The sequence below is a fragment of the Hypanus sabinus genome, unplaced genomic scaffold (genome assembly GCF_030144855.1).
Source record: "Hypanus sabinus isolate sHypSab1 unplaced genomic scaffold, sHypSab1.hap1 scaffold_131, whole genome shotgun sequence".
Lineage (NCBI taxonomy): Eukaryota > Metazoa > Chordata > Chondrichthyes > Myliobatiformes > Dasyatidae > Hypanus > Hypanus sabinus.
The window spans coordinates 382154-392190 of record NW_026779378.1 but is presented as its reverse complement, the minus strand read 5'-3'; the positions used below and the strand labels follow the sequence as shown (position 1 = coordinate 392190).

Below are 10037 nucleotides of genomic sequence, written 5' to 3'. Positions count from 1 at the left end.
GCTGCAATGTGAAACCCCTAATTTCCCTTTAAGAAACGTACTGTTGATCTGTCTAAATTACTCAGCAGTTTAACGAGCAGTTGAAGGACCAGATGGACTTGACTCTCGGGAATGCAGGTGCTGCACCTTTCATCGGTCAGCGAAGGTCCCCTGCCCGGCATCTTCTTAGCCAAAGGCCAATGACTTGAAAACAAGATACATAACGTAAGCGCAACATTGCAGTTTCGGAGGGAGATGAGGGGCTGCTGTTCTCCCTGTTTCATGGAGATATGGCTCAGTTCGGTGGATCAGCCGGAAGGCTTCTCGATCCACCGTTCGAAGAAGATAAGAAGGTATTGTGGTGCGAGGGGCGGGGGGAGTGGTAGGTCAGTGCGGTATCGTTTCATGATAAACTCTTCATACTCTCCGTACATAGCGGTCTTGCCGCACCCTTGTTCCCCCAATCACAACACCCAATGATTGAGTTCTGTCGGTGCTGCTCACCGAGAGGTTCTCCTCATTGATCCGGACGGCACTTCACACACCGCCGGAGCAGATGTTAAGCAAGCAAACCATGTACTGAATACCGCGATCGGCAAACAAGGAACTGCCTACCCTGAGGACTTTCAAATCATTGCGGGGATTTCCATTAGGCTTATTTGATGAAATCTAGGCTTATTTGTCATCAGCACATCATCCTGATTACCAGCGGCTCCCGCACACTTGAACACTGTTAGAGCACGATCAGGAAAGCCTACCATTCCACCCACAGACCATATTTCAGGCATTCTGAACGTCTGGTTTTCTTCCTCCTACTTCCACCCAGGCGGAGGGTGAGGAACAAGACTCCAGATGTATCGGCAACAATGTCGCGGGAATCGGAGGGCCGACTACTGAGTTGGTTTGAGGCGATGGACAGAAACAAAAATGACCCAGGGCTCATAAGAGAATCTGAATGTTACCATCTTTATAAAGACACTGGAGAGCGAGTGTTTCCGACTGACTCATACAGTCCAGAGTGTTCCTTAACCTGAAGTACTGGGTGAACAAGAGATATGCAAAGTGCTGAGCAGTAGATTCGAGACAATATTTATCACATTCATTCATTATTATTATTTATCCATTGATTTTGTTTCGTATTTTTTGATTTGATAGCGAATATTGCTGTGATGCAGCGCATCATCAGCTTCCCTGGTGGTCTAGTGGTTAGGATTCGGCGCTTTCACCGCCGCGGCCCGGGTTCGATTCCCGGTCAGGGAATAAAAAATATTTCCTGCTGTAAATTAATGTGTTGAATTTAAATTATTTTGTGCATTCATCGCTTCCACAGCAACAACATTCCTGTCTGTGCTCAACCTCCATCGGCCTGATTCAACAGCATAAGACCACAAAATATAGAAGCAGAATTCGGCAGTTTGGCCCATCAAGTTTGCTTCGGCATTTCCTGTCAGCCACATTCTCTTGCTTTCTACTGTGTGTACTACCTCATTCCGTCTAGAAATGCTGCCTGACCCGCTATACACTGTTTCTACAGCGATTCGTTATTTGTTCTGTATGATACTTGTTAGACAATGAAATCATGACTTTGAAAAAAAATATCGCAGGTGCTGTCTCAATAAAGCTGGAAATAACTGTGCGAGGTCTCACAGACAATACCCTGCAATCGATACAATATAGGTTTGATCTTCTTCACTGCTCACTGCACCTCAATCCACTCAGAGACACTGTCTCTCTGCAGAAGAGGGTGACCATACATTTCCCATATTGGACTCTGGTCCTACTCACTCAGTTTGCCGACATCACCTTGACTCATCTGCCCGGGGTCATCACTGCTCAAATCTCAGTGAGTGTTGTCAGGTCCAGTCGGGTTTATTGCCGTGTGCACAGGGACGGTGAGGGACAGGTACAATGAAACACAGTACAGACAGTACGCAGAACATAAATTGTACAATTCTGCATCATGAACAAACGGTAGATATAAATCTTGTGCCAGTTTCAGACTTGGAAACGGTTCCTCAGGCAAACTGAAGGCATAGATTGCGAATTATTATATCCACGGGGGAGCATGCAGACCCAAGAAAGGCCTGTTTATTCCTTTTCTTTAAACAGACAGACAACAGAAAGAAGGGAGAGACTCTAGTCATCTTCAACCAGCCCCGGCATTCAATAAGATTAGGCTGGCCCATACTTTTCCTCAATCCTACTCCCCATACTTCAGTTGCCGGACAAAAGTCGGCCGGAATCCTCCAGCAAATCTTCTACCGTCTCCCCAGGTGAGAGGAGATAAACTTCTGTCGCCCGCCTTTATTTCGGCGCCCTGACAGCTTCGATCTGAAGCATATGGATATGAATGTTATATAATGGGACGTTGTTCTGAGCTTTGTTCAGTATTGACCGGACTTTGAGGAGGCAGAAGCAGTCAAGGTCGGTGGGAGGGAACAACTTTTGGGAAACCCTTTCTGCAATCGTTGGATTGACATCTGCATACACGAATTGGAGCTAATTAGTTGTACGTAGTTTCGAAGAGATTGGTTGATGTCGGACCATGACACCGCGTCTGTGACAATTGGCGAAGTTGATTTGACGGAAGGTCCGCGAACCGATTTGTCTATGGCAATAGGCGGGGTCGCTCGGTAGACAAGAGAGCAAAGGGGAGTCTGTACGGTGAGTGATATAAAACGGCAAAAGCTTTCCGCGTACAGAGACCGTGCTGCCCACTTCAGAGAATCAGTCACAATCTCAATCTCCCCTCTCCCAGCCGCGGCTGAACAACATATCTTATTGAATATGGAAATATTTTTATAAGTTGACAATTCAAGTGTTTTCAGCTAACCGAAATTTCGCATGGTGGTCGTGTCATAACGGAGCGCTGAACCAAAGTCCAGGGGCAGATTTTTTTTAAAAATCGCTACTTCTTCATGTCATATTACCTGTTCGCCCCGACATTTCAGCACCAATTTACACCCACTCCCCTGCGCTCCACCGGAGCTGTCTTGTAAAGGAAAATGCATAAACGTCCCACTGCATTCAAGTAGTCCTTTCACTGGACACGAATATTGATAGTGAAGCGTTCTCTTCAACTTATGAGGAAAGTGTGGGAGTGAGGGAGTGAGATGTGGAGAGAGAATGAGAGAAAGAGAGAGAGAGAGAGAGAGAGAGAGAGAGAGAGAGAGAGAGAGAGAGAGAGAGAGAGAGAGAGAGAGAGAGAGAGAGAGAGAGAGAGAGAGAGAGGGAGAGAGAGAGAGAAAGAGAGAATGTGTGTATGGGTGTATTACAGAGAGAGGAACATGGACGTGAGGCAGGGTAGAGAGTGACATCGTAGACAGAACAAGGGAGATTTGAAAGGCTGTTAGAGAGAGAGTGTTACACGGCAATTTATCAATTTCATGTTCACTTTCGGCCACCGTTTCCCTCCCAGTGTTTTCTTGACCAGCAGAGTAACTCACCTCACTGACAAAACGAAGTGGATCTTTCCGTCCCTTCATTTAAACTCGAACGCTGCAGGGCTCGTAAGTATTATCACCGTTTATACTGAGGAGGAGAGATGGTTCATACGTTTACACATTGCCCTTCAACAGAGGGAGCAAGCACGTTATACTTATTGATGCCATTCTCCCAGTTTCTTCAATTATAAAGGCAATTAACATTAAATCAGTGCCATTAATTCTTAAAATTCCAAAGTTAGTTCCGATTTGGATAGCAAACACGAGGAAATCTGCAGATGCTGGAAATTCAAACAACAACAGACACAAATTTTGTGTGTGTTGTTGTCTGATTTGGACGCAAGGATTCTGCTCAGTGTGATAAATTGTCAGCTGTCCAACTTAAGGAAGTACATTGGTGAACGAAACGAGGAGCTCTGCATCCGTGCGGTTGTAGAACACACCGGCATCAATCGTCCTGTTCCTACTGAAAATCTATTGTTAGACACTCGGTTGCAAAGTGAGTTCACTTTGACGTAATCACCAATTGCGTATAATGCATGATCCCCTCGGTTAGATCCCTCACCAGATACAGATGAATTGAGTTACTGTCGGTTATTTTCGTGTAGTAGAATCTCAAAACGTTGACCAGCCTATGCGGGTGTGGGGGCTGTGCGGTGGAAGAAATTTTCAAAGTTTTGCGTTGAAGTACTGAATCAGGAGCTCCTAATCTGGTACATATTCTCAGCTAAAAATCTGTGAGCATTGAACGGACAGAAATATCGGATGTCAACTCCACAAATTCACGAATCTCCTCAGCTGAGGGAACAGGATTTATTGAAGAACGTGTTACCGGCACCATATCTGTGCTGGATACGGCACTAGAACTCAGTACCTCGAAATCCATGTCGTTAATGAAAATCGAATCGGGAAAGTACCGCGTTGAACAGAGAATCAGAATCAGGGTTATTATCACCGGCACGTGACGGGAAATTTGTTAACTTAGTAGCAGCGGTTCAATGTAATACATAATCTAGCAGAGAGAGAAAATAATAACGATAACAACAAATGAAATAAAACATGATAATAAATAAACAAGTAAATCAATTACCTATATTAAATAGATTATGAAAAATATGAAAAAACAGAAATACAGCATATTAATAAAGTGAGGTAATGTTCTAAGCTTCAAAGTCCATTCGTGATTCTGATTGCAGAGGGGAAGAAGCTGTTCCTGAACCGCTGAATGTGTGTTTCTGTCTCATACCCTTAGACACCCAGGTTCAAACCTGATATCCGGTGCCATCTGTGTCGATGTTGCTCCTATGCAGATTGGAGGAATTTTTATCGGCAGTGTCATGACGGTCTATTATCGTCGTTCATTTATGAGCTGTCTTTACTGTGTGAGGCTGATGACGTGAATTGCCGGACAGCGGATTGCTATGAGAATATTTCGGATGCAATTTTTTCGTTCAGTGAGGGCACAAACTGGACAAAAGTGTTTATTTTTTGAATAAGCAGGAATGCTGGAATGTGTGAGGTCATGTACTCACACAGGACTCACAAAGGACGATCGGTTGCAGTGAGACTGTCAAAGGAAACTGTTCCCGAAACAGAGATGGCGAGCCGATGGGTGGATCATGTATTTTGCAAGGCAACTGCAGATTGTCAACTGAACACATTTGGGGCCAGCGCTCAGACAGCATCCAGGGTGATAAATTTTATTGACACACTACACGCTGCTGCTTGTAGTGTGAGCGCTGCGAGCAGGGTTCGAACCTGCGCGGGGAATCCCCATTGGATTTCAAGGCCATCGCAGCTCCATCAATGTTCAGCACCTAGCGTAGCACTGCCCCTGAAGTGAGGATTGTACTTGATTTATTTTGGGTAACGGAAATGGTGAATCGATCATGCTTTGGGTTTGTCTTGCAGTCAGTGGCACAGGGAACATTTCGCTGGTTGAGGAATGAATAAATGCATTTAAATACCAACAAATTCAGGAAGCAAAGATCACACCGTCTGTAAAAAAGCTGAAGTTGAAAAGAGGATGGCTTCTACAACAGGTTAATGATCATAAACACACCTCAAAATCCACAATAGACTACCTCAAGAGGGACAAGCTGAAGATTTTGCCATGGCCCTCACAATCCCCCGACTTAAACCTCATAAAAAATCTGTGGACAGAACTCAAGAGAGCCCTGCATGCAAGATGGCTCAAGCAGCTCATAGAGCGAGAAGACTTTTGCAAGGAAGAATGGACGCATATCCTCCAAACAAAAATTGAAAGACTCTTAGCTGGCTACAGAAAGCCTTTACAAGGTGTGATACGTGAAGGGGTACTATTATTGCCTCAAAAATCTTCAGTTCCCACTTTCAGAACCCTGGGGTGTAGTCCAACTGGTCCAGATGACATCTAACTTCAGAGCTTTCAGCTTCACAAGCACCTTCTCCAGATCACAGCATCCACTCTCACTGATGCCCTCTGACACACGTTTATCGGTCCCATTATGCTGGAGTCTTCCACAGAGCAAAATATTCATTCAGTTCGTCCCTTTTCTTTCCCCCCCCATTACTGCTTCTTCTGCGTCATTTTCCAGCTTTCCGGCATCCATTCTCGCATCCTTTTTATTCTTCATATGTCTGAAAAAATGGTATTTTCTCTATTATTAGCCATTTATTTTTTCCTCTCATCAAATTTTATTTGCTTTCTTTTTTATTTTGAAAGCATCCCAAACCTCTAGCTTCCCACTAATGCTTGCTATATTATAAACCCTCATTGTTGACTTTATTCTGACTTTACTTTCCAGTATCAGCCACTGCTGCCTCATCCTCCCTATCGAATTTTTATTCTTATTTGTGATGCATCTATTCTGCGCCTTTCCAATTGCTCCTAGAACACCAGCCCTGCGGGATCTGTCGTTAACCCTGCTGGTTCCCCTTTCCAATCGACTTGGCCAGCCCTGGACTTAGGTCGCTCTTGTTTACTGCGAGTGACAGGGTCGAGGACTGTTATCGTCCCTGACTTTTTTCTGCCAGTGATGTTTTTGGGGACTGCTATTGTCGCTATTATTTTATTTTTGCTGCAGGGGAGGTGACAGTTTGGGGATTGTGAGATTTGTTTAATTTCCTTTTTCGTGCCGGGGTTGATGTCTGTCCTTACATCAACACCCATGGTATGTCTGTATTCAGTTGTTGTCCGGAGCAGACAAATATCAGAGTTGCATTGTGCATGCAGCCTTTGAGAATAATATTAACCGTTTGCACCTTTCTCTTCTCCTCACTCGCGCCACTGCAGTTCCACTTACTGCAAGGAATACTCATACGTCTAATTTTAGATTCTCACTCTCAGACTGCAGGATAAAATCGATCACATTACAATCACTGCCTCTGAAGCATTCCTGTTTACTAATCTACCTGGTCAAAGCACAACACAACACACAATCCACAACTGCTTTTTCCAAATGGGCTCAATCACAATGTACTCTAAAAAACCATTCAGTAGGCTTTCCCAAACTACCTGCATATTGAGATCCTACAAAGAACATAGTAATATTGTCATTTTCACATGCCTTGTGCGTCTCCCGTTGTCATTTGTACTCAAAGTCGACTGCTAGAGGTCCGCACATAAATCCCATCCTCTAATCCTATGTTAACTCTCACTAAGGATTTTTTAAAAATTTTCTGTACATCACTGTAAATTACAATAAATAAAATAAATAGGAATTTTAAAAGGGAATTGTTAGGGAGAGTTCATGTGTTGAGAAATGTCTAAGCTGAGCAGAAAAAGCTCATTTTAATAAAAATGTGATTTTCTATTTTCAGACTCCTCTCCATCCACCACCCCACGCCAACCCCCCACTCCCCACCCCCGTGGGTAGAAATAAGCAGAGGGCATGATTAGTCACCAACCCACGCCACACTCCCCCACTCCCCACCCCCGTGGGTAGAAATATGCAGAGGGCATGTTTGGTGAAGGCCCTGAATAATGCACCCAGCCTTCTTTTGGCACCGTATTGAGAACATGTCCTCGATATTGGCGAGGCGTGCCCGTCACTACAGCACTCTGCCCTTTCTTTCCATCCTACGCATTGGAGCCCCGCCCCACGCCAGACTGTGACGCAACGACTGACAACGCTGTCCACGTACGCCCACAAAAATGTATTTGATTCTTCGACAGCAATCTAACTCGCATTAATGAACAATTATGACGTCTGAACGGTGACCGCGTCAGCATGTTGGGACCTGGATGGATCCGCTGAGATGTCGACGCCCAGGAACCTGAAGATATTCACCCAGAAGACCATAAGACCATAAGACAAAGGAGCAGGTCGGCCATTCGGCCCATCGAAGTTGTTCCGCCATTTCATCGTGAGCTGATACAATTTCCCCTTTAGTCCCATTCCCCCGCCTTCTCACCATAACCTTTGATGCCCTGACTACTCAGAAACCTATCAGTCTCTGCCTCAAATACTCCCAGTGACCCGGCCTCCACTGCCGCCCGTGGCAATAAATTCCATAGATCCACTGTTCTGAACCTCCAGTGAGGATTTGCGTCTGTTCACCTGACGCATTCTCCCTGGAGTACAATTAATTCCCTGGTATTACTAAAATTGATGAGAAGGTTGGTGCTTTGACTCCACTCAACCAGCATATCCATCTGATGCTGAGACGCCTATTGGTGTCATCACAAACGGGATTGCATGCAGAGTCAACATAAAACATGTGTTCCTTCAAGTTCCGAGTGCAGCATGGGTAGCAGGGTAAGTCACCGCCTCCTCGATGCTTCACCGTCCCAGTCATTGATCAGCAGTACAGTCAACGCAATGGCTGTTCCTCCGGACTACCCGGTGTGAGTGACTGTGAGTAATCTGTCCTTGGTCGTTGCTGAAATGATTCAGTATCTACAGAATGGAGCAGCCAGCAGCGTCACAGGGAACGACACTCTTCAGAAAGGGTTTGCACATTTCACTGCAAACGCACTTTCACGTGATTGGTTTCAGCTCGGTATGTTGTCAGACATTCCTGGTATTCGTCTCAGGGTTGGCTTGAAATTACTGATCACATCCGTAGACTCCAAACAGAACAGAACCTAGTCGCGGTGTGAAGGCTTGCCTGGCTCAGTAACTTGGAGAGCGAAACTGGCTGGAGATAGGAGTTAATGCTTTGACTCTTGGTAGGGTCACTCATGCCAAACAAGTCAAATGGTAGAGGGCAGACTGAGAGTGTTCCCCCGCACCCACAAATTCGAGGATTCAGCTCAGAGATATTAATCCGAACTGGTCAAAGAAAACTTCAGTGAAACGAAAATGAAGAGTCCGTATACATATGTATCTGTCGGTATTTCTGAATCGCTACCCGGGACTTGGCAGGGAATTGCGCAAACCTGGAGGAAGCTAATGACACGGTGAATGAATCCCTGAACGTCGCTGACTGACAGGGATGGAGGATCTTCACTGCGGCCCCAACAAGCCAGCGGCGAGACTGGTAGTAACTTATGAAATTAGTCAGCTCCGCCCTGGGGACAGGCCTCCGTTGTAACCAGGATATCTTCATGTAGCGGTGACACAGAGAGGCGGCGACCATCATTAAGGACTTTATCACCCAGGACGTTCCTCTTCTCACTGTTACCATCAGGAAGGAGGTACAGAAGCCTAAAGCCACACACTCAGCGATTCAGGAACTAATTCTTCCCTTCTGCCATCCAATGTCTAAATGGACATTGAACCTATGAACACTGCATCATTCTTCTATCTGTTTTACTCTATTTTTAATTTAACAATTTAATGTGTATGTTTACTCTAGTTGAATATTTGATTGATTTTCATTTCTATATGTATCATGTATTGATTGCACTGCTACCGCTAATTTAACAGACTTCTCGACATCTGTCCGAGATATTAAGCCCGAATCTGATTCTGATTCTGAAGTAAGTCACATCCGTAAGACAGATGCTGGTGTAGATCGGAACTGAGACTCTCAATCCGGATCAGCAGAAAATGAGTTCGGTGCGAAGATTCTAGTTCTCGAAATCCCAAGCGTTTGGCACAACAATGTGACCGGAGTGAGCAGTTTCGCTTGTCACCTAATTTCTGCCCGCACCGACTCGAAATCCTGTGAAATGTATAAGCCGATATTGTATGCAAGTTAGAGGCACCTGTGTCCTGGTCGGAAAAAGGGAAGTGGTTAAACTATGTAAGTTCACTTGCCAGTTTCTCGTTCTTTGACATTAATGTCTACAGCGCTAATCAACATGCAGACCCATCGTTTTCCAAAGACTGCTGCGCTGTTTCCATTTTACACGTATTTCCACAACAGAGTGTAACAGCAACACAGTCTCCCAACTCCTACACTGACTTCCTGAGGCCAGCGTGCCGAACACCTTTCCCAGTCTCTCTGCACATGAGACGGGTTTCAGCAAACTATGCCCTTTTACCTCTCTCTCTCCCTGCTGATTTGCACTCCCCGGTGCTCTATCATTCCTCAGCTGGTTTGACATTCCAAAATATGACACTTCAAACTTACCTGCCTTGAAAACTATTTCCAATTCCTTCTTCAGTGTTTCTGTTTGACATTGCCAATTATCCAGAGCGTCAATACAAAAGTCGTGAAGCAAATCGCTGATAATTTCCAGTAACG

At 45.1% G+C, this 10037-nt stretch overlaps 1 non-coding gene across 1 annotated transcript; it reads left to right on the top strand.

Annotated features, from left to right (window-relative positions):
- The first annotated feature begins 1167 nt into the window (after window positions 1–1167).
- trnae-uuc (transfer RNA glutamic acid (anticodon UUC)) lies at window positions 1168–1239 on the top strand. The gene has a single exon. It is a non-coding gene; the product is annotated as a tRNA-Glu (tRNA).
- The last annotated feature ends 8798 nt before the right edge of the window (window positions 1240–10037 follow it).